At 57.1% G+C, this 18,821-nt stretch overlaps 1 protein-coding gene across 4 annotated transcripts in view; it reads right to left on the bottom strand.

The window, feature by feature from the left end:
* Window positions 1–18,470, bottom strand: part of RAI1 (retinoic acid induced 1) — a 61,216-nt gene extending 42,746 nt beyond the window's left edge. For 2 of the 4 annotated variants that reach the window (XM_015294408.4, XM_015294410.4), the window contains exon 1: window positions 17,265–17,409. The gene's annotated coding sequence lies outside the window, so the exon portion shown is untranslated. Of the gene's footprint in view, window positions 1–15,205; window positions 15,519–17,264; window positions 17,410–18,031 lie in introns of those variants that run through there. The other 2 variants (XM_046901035.1, XM_046901036.1) reach the window with 2 other exon arrangements.
* Window positions 18,471–18,821: the final 351 nt, after the last annotated feature.

The raw sequence follows: 18,821 nt of genomic DNA, 5'->3' as shown, positions 1-18,821 counted from the left end.
ACCGGGACATCAGCAGCACCTCCTGCCCCACTGCTGGAGGTAGCCCCGAAGGCAACGCTGCTCGCAGGAGCCGGAGCACTTCCCAGGGACTCCCTCCGGGGAGCAAAAGCAAAAAGCAAGGAACAACCCACGGTGCAGAGAGGAAAAAAGAGAGAGAGAGATATAAGGGCTCCATTCAAGCGCTCTCGCTCTCGGGAAGTCTCACACAGAGCAGCTGGTCTTTAAGACATGACATGCAAGCACTGAGAGCTTACATTTCTGGGTGCTTTTCTTAGTGACGCGCAGACAGGGACAGCCACTCGACCCCTGCGAGCAGCAGAAGGGCTGACTCATGCTGCCAGCCACGCTCCTGAGCAGGGCACAGTGCTCCAGAGAGCAGCACGGAGCAGAACACCGGAGCCGTGCTAGGACACCATGCACATACACATGCAAACAACAGCAGTTCTGCAGCGCGCTGGGTGCTTGGATAGAGCACGCACAGCTTCTGCTTCCAAAAGCAGCCGGAGTCGGGAGGGAAACCTCAACGAGCTGCAGTCCCGAGGTTTAACACAAGCGTGGGCCACCAGCCATTCAATAGGATGCTATGCTGATTTGCTGCTATCGGGTCTCCTGCCAGGTTCATCGCCGTGCCGGCTGGGTCCCGTCCAGCAATGCATTAAGTGATGTGACTATTTCTGTTCTCATCACATGTTTGCTCTCATCCTCTCCAGGGTTTGCGAGGGAGGGGGGAAACACGCATTCGTTATGGAGCATCTTATTTTTGGTGAGGTTTTTCCTTTCTGTCCGTACGTGCGCTGTGGGGCTGGCAGAGGAGAAGGGGGATTTTATTTTCCTAATATCCAGTACTCGGTTATTTCTGTTAGAGAAGGCAAAGTCAAAGAAATGCTAATCAAATATCCAGGAGTGCACAGTGCTGACATCTGCACCTCGCTACTATATGGCCTTTCATTAGCATTACCTAAATGTACGACCATACAAAGAGCAGATTTCCTTAGCAACAGGGCTGCCTTCATATTTTCTCCCCGCTACCCCCTGCCCTTAGAAGAAAAATGACTTCAGCTCTTTTGCAGAGCGGTGCTCACAGCCACTCTGCGCTGCAGCAGCGCTCCGCGGCGCCGCCAGGCTTTGCTATATGCTGCATCTGGGATACTCCACTCTCTACGCTGGGACCCGCGAGCCATAAAGCAACCTCTTGACTTAGCTCTTCTGCACAGCCTCCATAAAACTCCTCTCCTTCCCTATCCGAACATATGCAAAAGAGCATCCTCCGGATGACTTACGGCTCTGCATGCACGGCGCTGCCGGCACCGGCGGCTGCCCCAAATCTGCTCCCTGCCACCCGGTGCCCAGATCGTGCTTCCATCCATCTCTGCCCTGGGCAGGGAGCTGCCAGCCCCCCCCTCCTCTCCCCGGATCTGGGCCAGCAAGACCGAACACTCCATCCTCCGCGTGCTCCCCCGGTGCCACCGCCTGGTGCGCTGGGCTATTTTAGGAGATCGTCTGGGAGCCTGGCACACGCAGCGCGCTGCCGGGAACTCCCTGCTTCTGCTTCTGCAAGCTGGAGGCTGGGATCCTGCTGGGACTCAGCCCTGTGATTCCCAAGGGCTGACCCTCCTCTGACCACAAAGGGCCACAGCACAGCTCCGCGCTGCTCCCCAAACTCCCTGTGCCACTGTTCCCTGCCTTTCCCACACGGATGCTCGCTCCCTTTTCCGCTACGGCGGGGTTTTTTGATTGCACGATCACATAACTATAATGAGACAAATATTTATTTTGCAGATATGGGTTAATCAGACCGAAGGTATAGAAATATTTCATGCGCTAATCAGAGTACCTTCAGCAATCAGTATAGTAAATAACTCAGGTAAATTAACATAGGAGAGTTCCCTTATCGGGTTTTAGTCTAAGATATATGTGCATTAAGGACTAATTTGCCCTCCTCGCTCCGATCTGGGCTGGAGCCCAAGACGGGGTTCAGCCCAAGGTCCCTCCCACACGCTTTCACGGGCTCCGCTCCTCGCGGGATCGGGGATGAATATTCAGCAGCGCGATCGCTGCTGCGCCTTTGTTTTCCTCGCTCTGCACCTTTAAATTTCCAAAGGCTCCGCTGTTTGCAGCTCAGACAGCCTTTTTGCATTCAGTTCGTCGCAGGCTGACACAGAAGACACGACGGAGCAGGTTGTGCCTCCTGCTCCGAGCCCTTCACGCCGCTCTGGCGGCATCAGGGGCCATATTAAGAGCCGACAGTAATTAGCGAATCCTCCCGGCGCAGAGCAGCCGCCGGCCGCAGCGGGGCAATGCAGAGGGGCTCCGCGTGTGGGGTGCGGGGGGGGCTGACGGTGGGATGAGCCGAGCGACAACAAGGCACTGCCGCAAATCAGCGGTCCCGGGGGATGCCTTATGTGTAAGGGTAAGAGATGCTCAAACCCCCGCACGTCCCCTGCTCAGGAATCAGTGCCCCAAACCACTGCCGCCGTGCTTCGGCTCCCGGCAGCTCCTACCACCACAAATTCCTGGGTTTGCTCTGAAATAAAGGAAGACCCGGAGCTTCTGCCCTTGCCTCTGTCATGATTTGGGATCCCTGGGAACAACAACAACAAAAAAAAAAGCACCGGAGGAATGGCAGGCATTATAGTAACGATGGTGACAAATTTAATTAGAGCAGGAAGCTCTGGAGCGGATTTCAAATGGCAACACGGCATTTTGTGTGAAAGCATCGCTCCCCCCACCCCCACCCTGGGGATGCATCCCCCTCACCCCCCCCCCCACCCCCACCCCCACTCCCACCCCCCCCATGGACCGACGCATTCCCGCGGTCTGGAAAACGCAACCGTAGAGCAATCCAATAATACAGCAGCCAGATGTGCAACAGTATATCCAACGTGTCATTCAAAGGAGCCCTTCAGCAGCGCCGAGACATGCTATCCCGCAATCTTAACTAATACATCCTGGGGCCCTGGAGGAGTTGATGGATGTATACAGTTCCTGTTCCTACAGCTGTGGTCCCTTTTAGAGGGGGCATCCAGACTCAACAATAGCCCCGCTGTTGCTTTCAAGGCAGAACAGCTTCAGACGGAGCGGGCTCGATCCCGACCCCGCTGCAATGGGGTCGGTGGGGTTCGGGGGGCTGCAGGCAGGATCTGCCATCCGCAGCTTCACCTCGTGCTACAGCCTCCGAGAAACCTTGGTAACTGGTTGGAATAGAACCACCTTGGGGAAAAGGCAAGCGGAGAGGAGCAGGTAATAAGATTTCTAACTGGTGCTGGTGGAAAGGAGGAAGTAATATAACAGTTTAATTAATCTATGCCTATTAGCGTTATTAAAGAAAACAGGGAGCTATTGGAGATTTACCTCGGAGAATATCATCAAACGGGGACCTTCTGCGGGGAATTTTATGTCTCTGTGCCCAATTTATAACCAGCACGGAGGTGTGGTGTTAGTGACAGCCAGCGCTGAAATGTCACAGTGCTTAGAAGTCATTAGCTGGGGACACAGGGAGAGAGAAAGAGAGGATGGAGGAGGGGACGAGGGAGAAATGGGGAAGGAAGGAAAAGGAATTAATTTAATTAAAAATATCTTTAGAGCCTGTCTCTTGATTTGTGTGGTTTTGGGGCTTGGCAGAGCTGCTGAGAACGGTGTGGAAGGAAAATCAAGGTTGCTGGGGCTTTTTGAAGCTGATAAAAAAAAATAAGCACACTTTTCATGTTCAGGAAGATAAATCCCCATTTTCTCAGTCTCAAGACAATCCAGTTATTTACTGACAGTTTTACTGTGAAATAAAAAGGGCTTTAAGCTTCTTTCTACTTGATGTCTCCATAGCCTGAATATTATTAGATCCCAGCCTGGTGCAGCTGGAGTTTTGGTTAATAAATTTAACGTCATTAGACAGAAAAGCCTTCGACTGAATGTTGCAATTCTCTTTTTTTTTTTTTTTTTCCTTGCTGTTGCAGTCAGACTGTATGTAGGTGGTAAGAATCAAAAGAAAGGAAGTGCGCCTGGCAAACAGGGGAGCGCTAAAAAAAGGCTTTGCTGGGGCTGTGGCTGGGCAGCAGGCTGCTGTACCCACAGACAGCTCTGGGTTGAGCCCTCCCAGCCCCAAACAATGACATGGTGGAGGTGCTGGGTTTGTGACATCTCTCTGCGTAACACCACAGTGCCTCGTTAAGCCCAGGGGAGGGGATGGCAGCATGGCGGCCACGTCCAACATGGCAGTCATGTCCAACATGGCGGCCACGTCCAACATGGCAGCCATGTCCAACATGGCGGCCACGTCCAACATGGCAGTCATGTCCAACATGGCGGCCACGTCCAACATGGCGGCCATGTCCAACATGGCGGCCACGTCCAACATGGCAGTCATGTCCAACATGGCGGCCACGTCCAACATGGCGGCCACATCCAACGTGGCGGCAAGGCCCTTTGCACCACAACAGGGCCCTCTTGTGTGGTGACTCAGGACCACCTCAGTGAGGTCACGATGGAAAAGCCTTGTTTTCCACCCAACGTCTGCCATCAGGGCCATGGCAAGGCCAAGGGAGACACAAAACATGACCCGGTGGAACAAGATGAGGGATGGAGATGAGGGGCAGACAAGGAGGAGGCATATGGCGAGGTCTCCATCTCCCCCTGTGGGAAGGCGGGCCACCATGGCCCCTCAGAGCAGGGTTCAGCCCTGCAGCAGGATGCCATGGTTGGGCCCTCCCTTCCCACCAGCAATCCTGAACTGCAGCGGGGATTCAATTTGTGAAGAAAGCAACGTGGCTGGAGGAGGTTGGGCTGGAGAGGGGGAAAGCCACCCAGCATGGCAGGTTTTGGTTCTCTGATCCTAAAACCCTACAGGTGCCGGGGACATTGGGGCTCTGGAAGCAGGGGAGGGGAAATGTAGGTCATGGACTCGCCTCCTACCCGGTGGCCCTGCAGCTGTGGGTTCTCTGCATACAGAAAGAGCCTTTGAATCCAAGATAAGCGCTGTCACAAAATAAACAGTTCGTTGGAAGGGGAGAAGCAAAAGAAGGGTCTGGGGGAGATAGCAAGGGACAGGGCGAGCCGGGGACGGTTGAGGAGCCGGGGGCTGCCAGGAGGGGAAGGAAGTGGTTGTTGTGGGAGTAACGTCAGGAAGAGCCTCCCGAGGGGCCCCGGCGGGCAGGGAGAGATCAGAGAGCGCACGGGATGGGGACAGGGAACGGAGGGGCAGGAGAGGCTGAGAGGAAGGGTCTGCATGGGGATGAGGACGGGGATGGGGACGTTCCCTGGGGCCACTGAGAGCAGCAGCACCCCGAAGTGCTGCCACATTACGGGGACGTGCTTCGTGGGCACGGTGGGGAGGGGTTAACAGTTGGACCTGATGAACTTCGTGGCCTTCGCCAACTTTACCGATCCTACGACTCCTCTGCCCAAACCGATTCCTAAAAGAAAGGTGGAGGGTTGCTTTTTTTCATTATTATTATTATTTTTTAATTATTGATTTCTTGTTTTTCAATCCCCCTCTGGTGCATAACAGCAAAACAAATAACCGCCAGCAGCGAGGACGGGCAATTAGCAGCAGATGGCTGCGCTGACAGCTATCTCTGTACCTGCACACCCCTACCTCGCAGCCTTCACACCTGGAGCTGCTCCTGGACCCACCGCCCGCGCCGGGCGAACGATTGCACGGATCCGGGAGCACAGACAGCAGCGCCAGGAGCTGCTGGAGGGAAATCCAGTTTCGAGCCAAGGCAATGCATGCAGAGTCATTAATCTAGGTCTGGTGCCAATAGGGATGGCTTTGCATTAGCGCCGGGCCCCTTTGTAGTTCAGACAATCGGTCGCATTCAAACAGCGCGAGATAACGCTGCGGAAAGCTGAGACCATCGCAGCTCATTCCTCCTGTAAGGGGTGGGGAGAGAGGATTTGCGGGCAAAATAGCATTGCATTAATGGGACTGCTCAGTATTCTGCACAGACGCCGGCGGATAATGTCTTTGCAAACTAACTGCAATAAATTAATTAAATTAATCTACTATGCCGTGCTTGTCCCCACCCAACATCAAATTCAAGGATGATCAGGGCTTGCCTTATCCTCCATAGCCTACGAAAGAATCTGATCTCACTTGCTCTAGAGTTTCCGAGGCACTGAATTGCAAAGTACCACCTGCCTCACTAAACTAATCACCAGCCTGGTGGTTTAGATCACATCAGTTTTACATGTAATTAAGACTGTCCAGGAGGGCATGCAGCTGCTTACATGGTCGTTCCCTCTTATACAGCAACGTGCCTCCTGCTCAGATAGGTGCAATTAAACAAGCCTGTTCACAGTCATTAAGCATTAATGCACCTCATTAGCATAAGAACTGGAAGAAGCTTTGATGCAGGGAACCCCGCAGGAGAAGGAGATAGAGAGAGATGTACATGCAGACAGGAAGGGAAGGGCTGGGCCACCACCTCCTCGTGGCCCCACCAACCCTTCCAGCTCCGCTCCCCAAAGCCACGAGCCACGCCGTGCCCTCCTCCCCACCAATGGGGCCGTGCTCCCCTCCTCTCCCCCCCCGCCCCCTTCTTCTGAGCTATGCTGGTGGGGGGGGAAGGAAAAAAAGCAAAAGCAAAACCAAACCAACGCAACACAAAACTGTTGGGATATTAACCTAGCGGATCCATTAATAAGCTGAACTCTCTGTTGGCTTTGACACAGCGCACTAAAGCTTTAAAGAGACAGGGCCCCAGACGCTGGAGATAGGCGCAGAGACAACAGTGCTAACAAAGAGCCACTGTTGCCACGGCCGTGGCCATCGCGGGTAGGTCCAGCTGTCTTTGGTGTTCTGTTTTCCAGACACAAAGAGCAGACTGAACCGTTCTGGTCTGAATGCCTTTCATTTGATGGTAGAGAAAATGAGAGGGAAGAAAGAACCCAAGGAAAGTGTCCAGGAGGGAAAAAAAAGAGCGTGGTGAGCTGCAGGTCTTCAGTGGGAAAGGCTGCAGCTCCCCAGGGCACAAAATGGGGCTCAGCCAACGGGCACAGCACGGAGCAAAGGCGGCAGCACGACGTCGGCACGGCGCACGGCCCATCAGCCAGGGACTGTGGGTAAGAGGGACGTGCACTCCCCAGAGCCAGGCTGCCTTTCTTGCACGCTTTGCACGGCACCACGCAGGGCTCTCGGCATTATCAGCCCTCAGATAAGGAACAGCTTGTCTAACTTGGTTGTAATCTCCAGGGAACAACCTGTGTTTGCACAGCACCTGGCACCACCGGGCTCACGGCTAACCCGGACCACTGCGCGTCGGTATGCGCCGTCACCACGCCGAGCAATGGGTTTGTAGTGGGAGATGCAACGAACGGGCTGGAAAAAGCACATCTCCCAGGCTTCAAGGAACCTAAACCCACACCTCAGCCTGCACCGTGTCCCCCCCTCCATCCCGGGATGGAGCGGTGACGTGCGAACTGAGAAACCTTCCTGCTGCCGCTGTGGGCTCAAGATGCCAAAGTCATCCCTTGCATCCCTGCCAGGAGCCAGACCTGCACCATCCTGCCCGGATTCCTCTGCTCTACAGCACAGTGATGGAAATGGAAGCTGAGGATGGTTACACGTGTGAGCCCACCCAGCAGAGAGCCCTGGGGCGCATCCCTGCAGCACGCTCTGTCCCTCTGCCCCGTCCAGTTTGCAAGAGATAAAAGCGTCCACGACCGCAGCTCTCATCTGGGAAGCAGAACAAACAACCCCAGCAGATCTCACCGCTGGGAAATGGTTTCTAAGGGTCTCCAGAGATACCCTCTTTCCTACGCTCGTTCCATTAGTGCTGTGCATGCTCCATTGTCCCAGTCTCTCCCTCCTTAGTGGTTACATCCTACAAATACAAACAGATTTCCAATCCCCTGTAGCCATTTGGCCCACGTTGATAATAATTTTCCCTCCTTGAGCACCTTTTATCTAGAGATCTGCAAGCATCTCGCTGGCATTAATAGCCATTAGCTCCTTCACCACCACCAAACGTCGGGTTAGCACTGCGGAGGGGAACGCGGGCACCGGTTCAGCCCTGCCAATGGCACATCACCTCGTGCCCCATTGAACGGGGATGGCGGCTCAACCCGGGCTGGACCGGGACCCGAGCAATATGCCAACGGTGTCAGACAGAGGAAGAGATCCCAGGTTTGGGTCTGAGTCACCAACGCTCCATTTTCCCATCTACGGAGATGATTCAATGGAGAGTCTCCCATGGACTGCAGCGGGACGTTCATGCTTTTTCCACCTTTTCTTTGCCTCTTGTTTTTTGTTTTGGAGGTGAAGAGGCTTTCACCACGCGTTTGACAAACCAAGGAGCCGGGCTTTTACCCAGCAACAGGCTGGGAGAATGACTGATGGAGACCATGACCCCAGTGAACCACAGCCCTGCTCCTCTGGTGCCTTCCCATTTGCCTTTTGTGATTACAATTAGTAGTGGGGGCCGGCAGGTGGGAAAAAAAACATAAGGCAAAGCCCCCACCGCCCCGCTCCCAGCCCCTCATTGTCTGCACCAGGCTGCTGAGCTCTGCACACTGCAGCCCTCTGCCCATTGTGCTGCTGAGAACACCGAACAGACGCTCTCGGGCGATGGGTTTTATTGAACGCAACTTCAATGGCGAATGGAGAGAGAGGGCGGGAGGGGGGGGGGAAAGGGGGGGGGGCTGGGGGGAAAAAAAAAAAAAGCCTTGAAAATCCATGCCAAAATATATTATTAAAAAAAAAAAAAGAGGTGGGGAGGGTGTTTTTTTTTTTTTTTAATGCAATCAATGGCTCCTTCCTATAACTCTGCCTGTTGTGAGGAAATTTCTTTCCAGTAGCAGCCAGCAGCAGTCCCAAGGCTGTGACATTGCTGTAACGCTTGGAGCTCAGCTCTCTATCTCTGGCAGCAGCCCCGTCTTTTTGTCATTATTGGCTGTGATTGCAGGGGGTGCACGCCAGCAATCCGAGCGCTGAGATATTGCTGCCTTCCCCTCCCTCCCTCCCTCCGGACAATCTGCCCTCGGAGAGGAGCTGGGGGTGACACGGGGAGCTGAATTCCCTCGGCCTCCCCGGAGAGAGCTCCAATCCAAACCCACACGGATAGGTAGAGGTCCCCAAGGCCCTTTCGGAAAGCTCATTAGGAAAGTAGTGACAGATGCATTAGCTATTAAAAAAAAGGCGGGGTGGGGGGGGGGGAGGGGGGGGGGAGAAGAGAAGCTATCATAGAACTTTAAAAAAAAAAAGCAGACAGTTTTACTGCTGTCAGATCCTTTCTTTCCAGTGGGCACGTTGCAAAGCAGGAGAGGTTTGGGGAGGTATCTGACAGCTGCTCGTTCCCCCCCGGCCCTGGGCTGTCAGCTCTGCCCGCTGCCCCTGCACCCTCCGTCCTCCCCAACGCCTCCTGAGAGGGTTTGGGAAGAGGTCTGAAAAACGGGTGCCAGCTGCTGGCAGAGCCAACTGCGAGCTGCGGCCCTGGGGGACGGCTCTTGGCACGAGATGTTCCCTCCTGATCCGAGCAGGGGCTGCTGAGCTGCTGATAGAGCCCTGCGTGCCGGGACCTGCTGTCCCTGCAAGCTCCGGCTTGCTGGAAGGACGGGTACAGGTGACATTGTGCAGCTGCTCCAGGCGTGCAGTCCCAGCCCCGGCTCTCCATTGCCACAGCACCAGGGTGCAACCCACGGCCATGGGGGAGCAGGGAACGGGCACGATGCACAAGGGATTGCTTCCCCGAGTCGGGAGCAGCACATCTGGCAGCAGCTGGCAGCCGTGGAGCATTGCAAGGGGACTCGGGTGGGAAATGAGGGCACTGGGTGCTGCAGGCAGACGGGCTGCAGAGGGCAGGGAGTGTATGGGGTGGGCTGGGTGCCCCCCGTGCCACGGTCCAAACAGATCACCAGTGCTCTGAGCCCTGCCAGAGGAGCAGAGCCCAGGTAGCAGCAGAAGAACAGATGTTGCACCTGCTCCTGAACAAGCTGGAATTCACATCTGAACCTCCACAGCAAAGCTCTGAGTGGACAGCAATGTGCAGAGGGGACAAAAGCCACCGTTTGCACAACCCCACAGCCAGCACCAGTGCTGCCTCCACACATAGCAGTTCTCTCAGCCCCGGGGAGCTCACAGCAGCCCCAACAGAGACCTCTGCATCTCTCATACAGGGGCACAGCTACTTCCAAAGCACCGAGGAAGAGCCCATGCCACCCAGCCTCCCCTCCCACTGCCTTCAACCCACGGTCAGGAGGCACAGTTCCCACCGGAGGGCCACGGCACCGTCCCCCTCAGTAGGGTTTTAAATGGCTCTCAGATCCCTTCAAACAAATCCAAACGCACCGATCCTATTGTGTGCATAAATCTTTGCACCGGGCCTGCACGCCTCCACACTATTGATAAAGAGAAACGAGTCTTAAATATTTAATGAGCGAATAAACCCGTTAAGAGGATATGATTAACTGCGCGCCACAGCTCTGCATTTAAGGGGTCCCTGCTGCACCTTTAGAGGGGTTTTATTTTGCAGGGCAATCGGCGGCCGTAGCTGGAGGGGGTGAGCAGCTGGGTGCTGCCCTGCTCTGCGGGCACCGCTACAGCACGGGGCCCTGCTGGGCCGGGGGATGGATGGGTGTGCCCATAGGATGCTCCTGGGCACCCGAATGCTGTGGATGGAAGGTCCTATAAACCCAATGCTGTAAATGCCCCCTAGCCGGGTAAGGTTTTATGTCGTAAAATTACTTTCACCCTTATTTTTACCCGTGCTAAGAGAATAATACAAAAGAAATTGCCGTGAATCATCACTCCGCTTCTTAAGGACGTTCTGTTTAGCGGGTGGCGTGCCACATTTGTGTTTATGTTCTCCAGGACCACAAGTTACTGGCATGGAATTCTAGCCAGGAAGAGAGAAAAGGAAGAGGCAGAGCGCTGCTTTGAAGCAGCAGCTGAAGATACTGGAAGAATGTGAATTTCAAATTCTTAATCACAACAATTCCCTCCCCAAACCTCGAGTCTGAAAGTGAAGCCTGCCCAATTGGGAAGCCCAAAGCCGGCACGTGACGCAAGATCCCAATTAAAAGGGCTCTAATTCCTGAGCCCGAGTATTCACAAAAGAGCAAAGCCCTCGAATTATTTGCAGAAATTATCTGGAGGACAATTTTGAATAATGAATACGATGGGGGGAATCGCAGTCACTCTGAATGCTTAATGCAGCTACAAAGAACTGCGGCCAGTTTGCGAGTGGAAAAGGGGGAAAAGTGCAGGATAAGGCATTTCTCACAGCCCTTCCACCACCGGCCGTCATTACATAGGAGCAGTGCCCCTCTGCACGATGCATGGATGGGGCCGTGCCTGGAGCTGCACGCAGTGGCTGGGGATGGTGCAGGACCATGCGCCCGTCACCAGGACAGCTGTCACACTGCATGTGGGCTCTGTGATGGGAGCCAGCACCTCAGGGCTGGAGCAGGGAGGTGGGATCCCAGCGGGCTGCAACCCGCCTCTGCCATCCCTTCCTGAGCCAGGCTCTGGCTCTGTCTATATTGCTGCTCCCACGGCCGCACTGGACGCTACAGCACAGGGAGGTGATGGCTGCTTCACGCCGAGCCAAACTTCAGCCCTTTGTGAGACCTATCACAGCAGCACATTGCACCTCCAGCGCTGAGGTCGAGACACCAAACCTCCCCCCAGGCTCATTTTTTGGGGGTACAGATGGGATACGAGGATGCAAAACCCATCAGTCGCTGCCTGCAGAGCCTGCAAACGCCACTCACGTGGGAGCTCTGGGCCTCTTCCTGCCTGAAATCAGCACAGCACAGCAACGCTCTGCTAGAGACGGAGCCCCGCGCAGCCCAGTCAGCTGACGTTAGCGGGGTAACGAGAGGTTACGGCCGGATCACGAGGCACACTGACATGGCATCTTCCCGTTCTGCAGAGGAAAGTCAAGCACAGAAGTCGTAGGAGTCCCGTCGGCTTCTGAGTCTTCTTCTTGCTGCAGCTGGGCATGCGGAGAGGTGGCTCCTCTTGCTTCCCTTTGAAATGAAAGCGGAAGGGCGAAGCAGAAAACGCTCCATTTTGGGAACAAGATATGAAGTCCTTTAATGTTTTGGCTCAGATATTCCTCAAAGCTTCTGTTGTGGCACTGTGAGCAAGTCAAGGCTGCATCTCTCAGACTCTTTCCAATTCTGGATGCTCCCATCAGTCCCAGCCTGGATGGAGGCACCGGGTGAGCCACTCGTGAACCGAGCATCATTACCTGTCATTAACTCACCTGGAAGCTCCTATTTCTTCCATGCTATTCTCCTGTGGAGCAAAGCAGCTCCTTAAAAACAGGAAAAAGCCAACTGTCCACCAACAGCTTTCCAGAGGAGTCCAATAGCAACCTGCACCAAGGGCAGGGAAGGCCATCACGGTGGCTTCAAGGTTTTCTTCTCGTGCTCCCTTATTTGTAGTAGACTCCCTATGGGGCAATGCTAAGAGCTCCACAGAGCATCCTGCTCACTGCTGCTGCTCCAGGTGTTGGTGCTGCGTGGTGGGTGTCTGCTCCACATGTCCACGGAGAGCAGAGTCCCATCAGAAAGCCATACCCGGGAGGGAAGCACTGCTGCTGGGGGGCAGCAGTTTGGAGGATGGAGGAATTTGAGGAAGATGAAGACCAGCTGGAATCCCATGGGCTCTGATGGCTGTCTGATGGCAACAGTGGTTGCCGTAATTGCTTTTGGGGATGATACGTCGGGATGATGAGTGATGGTTTCCCCTGGCTCTCCTCCAGCACTCTCCTGCTCTCGTGCTCACTTTGCACATGGGGAAACTGAGGCACGGAGCTGAAGCTGGAGATCCGCGAGGCTCCAGCAGCAACACAGCCTCAGCAATGGGCACCCACCCCAAACAGACCACATCCCCAGTGAGACCTCTCCTGCTTCCCCTCCATCACCAGCTCGGCCGCCCTGAGCCCCCGCCGCCGCTCCCCCTCCCAAGCCCCACTTCTGTCTCCATGCCCTACAACCAGTGCTGCCGATCCCCCAGAGCCCTGCCACGGCTGCTGACACGGGGCAGACAATGACATTTGCTGTGGGAGCCTGACATTGAACCCAGCCAGTCAGAACGGCGGCTGCGGTGCTGGCAAGGGTAGCAGCTCCGCTCCGACACCGTCAGCGAGGGGACAGGAGAGGGAGGGGAGAGGAAAAAAAGCCGGAGCAGCAGCCAGACAGCTGCCTCTTCCTCCTCCTCCTTTTGTGCAGAAATGTGTTTTTGTTTGTCAGTCAAACAGATTGTTTTCTCCTTCTTTGCAGGCCAATTGTTTCTGCTCCTGCAAGATAAGGGATTGAAAAGGGCTATATTTTTATGGCACCGAATCCAGGCCCTCCGAATTGGAGGGGAGACATCAAGTGGGAGGAGATTCCTGTTCAAACCAGCGCTCCTCTCCCCCCTTCCACTCTCCAATCCTATTTCCACCCCCATTTTCCCTTTCTCTCCTTCCTCCTCCCGCCTGGAGCTGCCTCTCAGCCCTTCGCTATTTAATCTCCGCGTCTCTGGTGGGCCTGGGAGCTCGATGCAGCTCCATCCTCTTTGCACCATCTGCTGAAAAAAGCCCTTCTGTCCCCCAGTGCACTGTCCAGCCTTCCCTGAGAAAGGGAGAGCAGAGCGGCCGAGCGTCCAGAGGAACAAAAACCAGGAGAAGGTTTCCTTATCTACGTAGGTTTTGCCCCAAAAGCACCTTGGAGCACGTCCCCAGGCCATGTCCTTGGAGCAGGTCCCCAAACCACAGACGTACAGCAGGTCCCTGCTCCATCAGGCTGGAGGTGATGGCCATGCTGCATCCCAAGGCCGGGCCAGCAGTCCCAAGCTGTCCTGAGCACAACCCCAAGCACAACCCCTGCTCCCATGTCTGACACTGAGGACCAGAGCAGAGTTTTGCCTCCCGTCCTGGTGGGGAAGGAGCCTGGGAGGGGGCAGCTCGGCTCATACCCATCTCCTAAGCCTCTCAGAGCTCAGGCTTGAGGACTGAGATCCACTCAATTAATTTTGCTTTGGCAAAAAGTCCATTTTTATTGCTATTTCATGCCTTCAGTATAGATTTTCCCTGCTCGTCTCAAAGGGATAATAAAACCCGACTCGTTCTTTTTATAAAAGTCTCACACTCCCTCTCTCACCAGGCTCTGTGTTCCCCAGCTAGAGATGTAAATTTAAAGGGGAAATGCTGTCATTTAAAACAAAACAAAACCAAAAAAAGCAACTCGGAAAGCCGATCTTTGAGCACATTCCAGCTGTCAAAAATGAGGCCACGCAGCCAAAGCCAAACCCGGCGCGGGTCCCATGCGATGCCACATCCCAGCAGCTGTAGTAGGGGACCATCCCACATCCAGCAGTGCTGAACTCGTGGGTTTGGAGCACGTTTCCAGGTGTGCATCACCCCGTCCTTCCACCTGGATCCAGGAGGGCTGCATCCGGGAGCATCCCTGCGACCAGTGGTTAAGGGGAAGGGGAACTCTATTCGCTCTGCGCCATGCCCTGCTGCAGGGACAGGACACCAGTGAGTGGCAGCCGCTGCTCGGGGACACGGCGGCATCCCCAGCTCTGGTTGGCCCCATGGAACTGCCGGCACCATGGGATGGCTCACACGTTTTCTCCTGCCCCATCCACGCGTCTGATGCGGTGACGTGCACCGACTTGCACGTCACATTGACTCCATTGCCTTGGCGAATCCAAAAGCGAATCTAACCCGGAGCAAGAGGAGCCCTCCACGTGCCAACGTCTCATCTTCTCCCCTTCCTTCTCCCTCCACAGAGCTGCCCAGTGCCCACGGCAAGAGGAAAGCTGCAGCTCACCCTGCTCCAACCAACACGGGGACGCAGGGCAACCCATTCTTGGACAGGAAGGAGGGCAAAGGAGAGGAAAGGAGAAGGCAAGGAAGCCCCTCTGGGCACAGCACGCCCTGCCCTCGGCTTCGGGCAATGAAACCAAAGCTGTGCTGCTTCCTCCGAGGGCACAGCACGAAGCCTCCTTCCCCAAGCTGCTACCAAAAATAATTCCGCAGCCCCGCGAGGACCGTTCCGACAGCTCCCACACTGCAGGGGTGCCCAGCTGGAGTCGCCCATTCTCCAGCAGAGCCCTCGCCAGACCCGGCCCCGCAGGCTGGCAAACCCTGGGCGAGCCGTGACAACCTCTGCAGCTCAGGCAGAGGCGAGAGATGATGAAGACTGGCTGAAATCCCACAGCACGGGAGAGAGGAACACCCCACGGGGGCTGCTCCTGGCACCCCACGTCCCCCCTCACCTTGGCACGGAGCGAGGCCAGGAACCAGGTCACCGGCGCCGGTTTCCAGGCAGCAAAGGTTGGGAAGAGCAGAGGATCATTTAGCAGAGCGACAGCGAAGGTTCAGAGCAGAGCCTTCAAATTACACGCTACAGAGCACTTTTCCTGCCTAAAAGGTCTCTGAAATGACGGTGGCGGCTCTGAAACGAAGCACTCTGTATGCAATCGTTCCCTGGGGCTTGCAGAGGAGACAGGGCTGCGGGAGGAGAGGTGGCTCTGCGGTGCCCGGTGTACGATGCTCCCAGCACAGCCGGGTGCTTCCCTAAATCTCCCTGGCGGTTTCTACCGGTCGTGCTATTTTCTTTCTTTCTTTTTTTTTTTTTTTTTTTTTTTTTTTTTTCTTCTTTCATTTCTCACTTCCTGCCATGAACTTCACGCAGCTCCCAGCTGCAGAGCCGGGCCGTGGGTGACCCCAGCCCCGAGCACAAAGCCCCAGCACTGCGCTCCCCGTGCCAGCAGAGAGCTCCGGGGAACGCTGTCCTCTCCATCTCCCTGAGCTCCTTCCCGTCCTTCTCCCGCTGCCTCTCGGCAGCTCCAGGTCCATTTTCATCTGGCACTGACAGATACCAGCAGACATGCTCTCAGCGTGCACCTGAGCGTGCAGCCCCGGGGCACTGCATGCAGTCAGTCTGCACCTATGCCACCCGCGTCCCCTCCTGTGGGTGACAGCTCTGTGCCCGCAGGGCCACCGCGGTGCTGCTTGGCCACCCGGGGGACACACGCTGTGACCCCAACAAAGGCAGCTGCACAATGCCGTGGGGCAGGAATGCGCTGCAAAGAACCCAGCAAGGAAAGCATTCCCAGACCCTCCAGGAAACCATTCCCAGACCCTCCTTGAGGCTCTGGTGATGCCCGAGAGCCCTCAGAAGGCGTTGGCATCATCACTGCCTTCGCTTCATGCAGTGTCCCAGGAGCAGCACACAGCAGAATCTGCCCCACTACTTTGGGGAGGGCGAAAGCATCGTTTCGGGGAGGTCACCAGAGGACAGCACAGCGAGGGGACCGCGGGTAGGAACCTGCAGCCGTAAGAGATGCTGCAAAGCCAAACGCACTCACATCTAAGGACAGCACCGTCACGCCCCACTAAAGGTGGGGGGAAAGGAAGGCGCACCCCAGCAGCTCCCCGCTCTGACGTCAATGCAAACCTCCGACAGGTCCACGACGTCAGCCGCCCCATCACAGCTGGACAGACAGCCCCCAGGATGCCAATACCGGGACGGGGGCAACACAGCTGCACCAGGTCCCCAAATGGGAGAGCACAGGGGGGAGGAGCTGAATGTTTCCAGGGGAGTAATAAGAAGGGGCACGGGGATAATGGCAGCTGGAAATCAGCTCTGGCACAATGGCCCAGAGGGGTCCCAGGGGTCCCAGCCCACCTTGCACTGGGGGGACTCAAACGTACAAAGATGCACCCTCCTGGGTTGGGGGTGCTGCTGGGGGACAGCGAGGGGCTCTTCTGCTGTCACCGAGCTGCAGCCAAGCTCGTGCTCAGGGTGGGAGGTCCAGGTTGGGATGGATGTGGTTGCGAATAGGAACACTGCGAGCGGAATGCAATGGGAGCACAGCCTGAATGCAGAGCAGGGGCACGGGGATGGGGATGGAAGGGGAAAGGGAAAGGAGAAGGCAAAGGGAAAGGGAGAAAAGGAGAAGGGAAAGGGAAAGCAAGAGAAGGAGGAGGAAAGAGAATGGAAAGGGAATGGAAGGGAAATGGAAGGGGAAGGAAACGGGAAAGGAAAGGAGAGGGGAAGGAAAAGGGAAGGGACCGGCGCTGCCCCCGCGGCTCGGGGGAGCTCGGCCGCAGAAGATGCCGCCGCCGCCGCCGCCGCCAGCGCGGAATGAACACAACGCCACGGCCGCCGCTCACCGCCCGCTCCGCTCCGCTCCGCTCCCCCCCGGGCTGCGGCTCCCCGGGCCCGCCCCGGTGCTGCTCCCGGAGCGCAGCGGCCTTGCCCGGACACCCCCCCCCCCCCCCCGCCCCGGCCCCTATATCCCCTCCCACCCGCGGTGCCGCAGCTCTTACCGGGCGGGCCGTGCCCCGCTGCGTCTCAGCGGCGGCGCTGGGCGGGGGCGGCCCCGGCGGCCATCCCCGGGCGGCCGCTGTCCGCCGCGCCGCGCCGTGCTCAGCGCCTCGGCGGTGTCAGCGGGCGGGAGCCCCGCGCGGCGCCGGGAGGGAGGGGAGGAAAGTCGGGGGCATGACCGAGCGCCGTCGGAAGTGCACGCGCGCCCGCCGCCCTGCCCGGGACCGCGGCGACACCTGGCGGCGGGGAGCGCTCCGAGCGGCGGGCGGCGGCGCTGCGCCGGGCGTGACGGGCACCGCGCGAGGTGCGACGGGCACCGGGCATCGCCGTCCGCGCCCCGCGCGTCGGGTACCGCCGCGTGCCGGAGCCCGGCGTCGCCGTCGGTGGTGAGCACCGGGCGTGCCGCACGCGGCGCGGTGGGTACCGCCGGCCTACGGCGGGCGCATGGTAGCGGGCGTCGTGCGCGCGGCGGGCGCTGGGCGCTGGGGTGGGCCGGTGGGCGAGGGCGACGGGGGGCTTTACGGGGCCGGGCGCGGGGCGGAGGGCGCCGCGGAGAGGCCGCGGTCCGCTTTTGGAGCGGCGCCTGGCGTCGGGCACGCGGGGGCCGGGGGGACGCGCGGGGTCCGCGGGAGGGACGCGATGGCACCGCGCCCGTTTGGCCGGCGGAGCGCGCACCGGGGAGGAGCCGGGGTCAGGGAGGGGGACGAGCGCAGGAAACGTATTAAGTGAGGAAAATTGGCTGCAGGCAGCGCCGCTGCCGAGTGCTTACTTGGTATTTTCCTCTCCGTCAGGTGTCTGTTAGAAGCTCTTGCCGGTTAGCAGCCGCGGCTCGTTAACTCTTTGCGTCCCCGGGTCCGCGTCCCCGCGCTGTGCCAAGCGGGGGGCACCCGGGACCCCCCTGTTTGCGGCCCCGTTGCTGACAGCCGGCTTTGGCCGCCGCAGCCCGCGCAGGTATTGTGATGGGCGGCTCGTGGGCTCTCTCAGCCCGGCTGCTGATTTATTATCCCTTTTTCCTACGAAAAATAAAAGCCTCTCTTATTCCCGAACACGAGAGCCAGAGCGAAACTATGAGGAAGTGCCCTGTTTGCAGAACACGCTGTGAAACGCACAAAGGAAACGAAGGGAAAACAGCATTTTGCACGTTTTTCAGCCTCATTTCAGCCGGGACTTGGAAGCACAAAAGGGAAATCTTTCCCAGCAGGATGTGCACAGCCGGGGGGGGGTGGGGGGGAGGGCGTCCCTCTGGAGCGGGGCCACCTGCGTGCTGGGACAGTGATGTCCCCAGGGTGTGGGGTCCCTGCAGGGCTGCAGCAGCGCAGCCAGGTTGGGTTGGAGGCCTTTTAACACCGACAGCATTTCTTTCAAAAAAAAAAAAAGACCACCAAAAAAGCCAGCAAGAGCCCTTTGGAGTGCGCCTGGCATTACAAATCCCACTGACCCCCCCAGTAAATGGGCTTCCCCGGGGGAGTGCACTCCCATCCCATCGCAGCGCTCCCACGCAGCTCCCAGATCTGAGGGTGTTTTTCAGAACCCGGGGACGAGGGGAGGATGTGCTGCTC

Source organism: Gallus gallus, chromosome 14 (assembly GCF_016699485.2).
Source record: "Gallus gallus isolate bGalGal1 chromosome 14, bGalGal1.mat.broiler.GRCg7b, whole genome shotgun sequence".
Taxonomy (NCBI): Eukaryota; Metazoa; Chordata; class Aves; order Galliformes; family Phasianidae; genus Gallus; species Gallus gallus.
The sequence above is the reverse complement of the archived record's forward strand: the minus strand, read 5'-3'. Positions and strand labels throughout refer to the sequence as shown.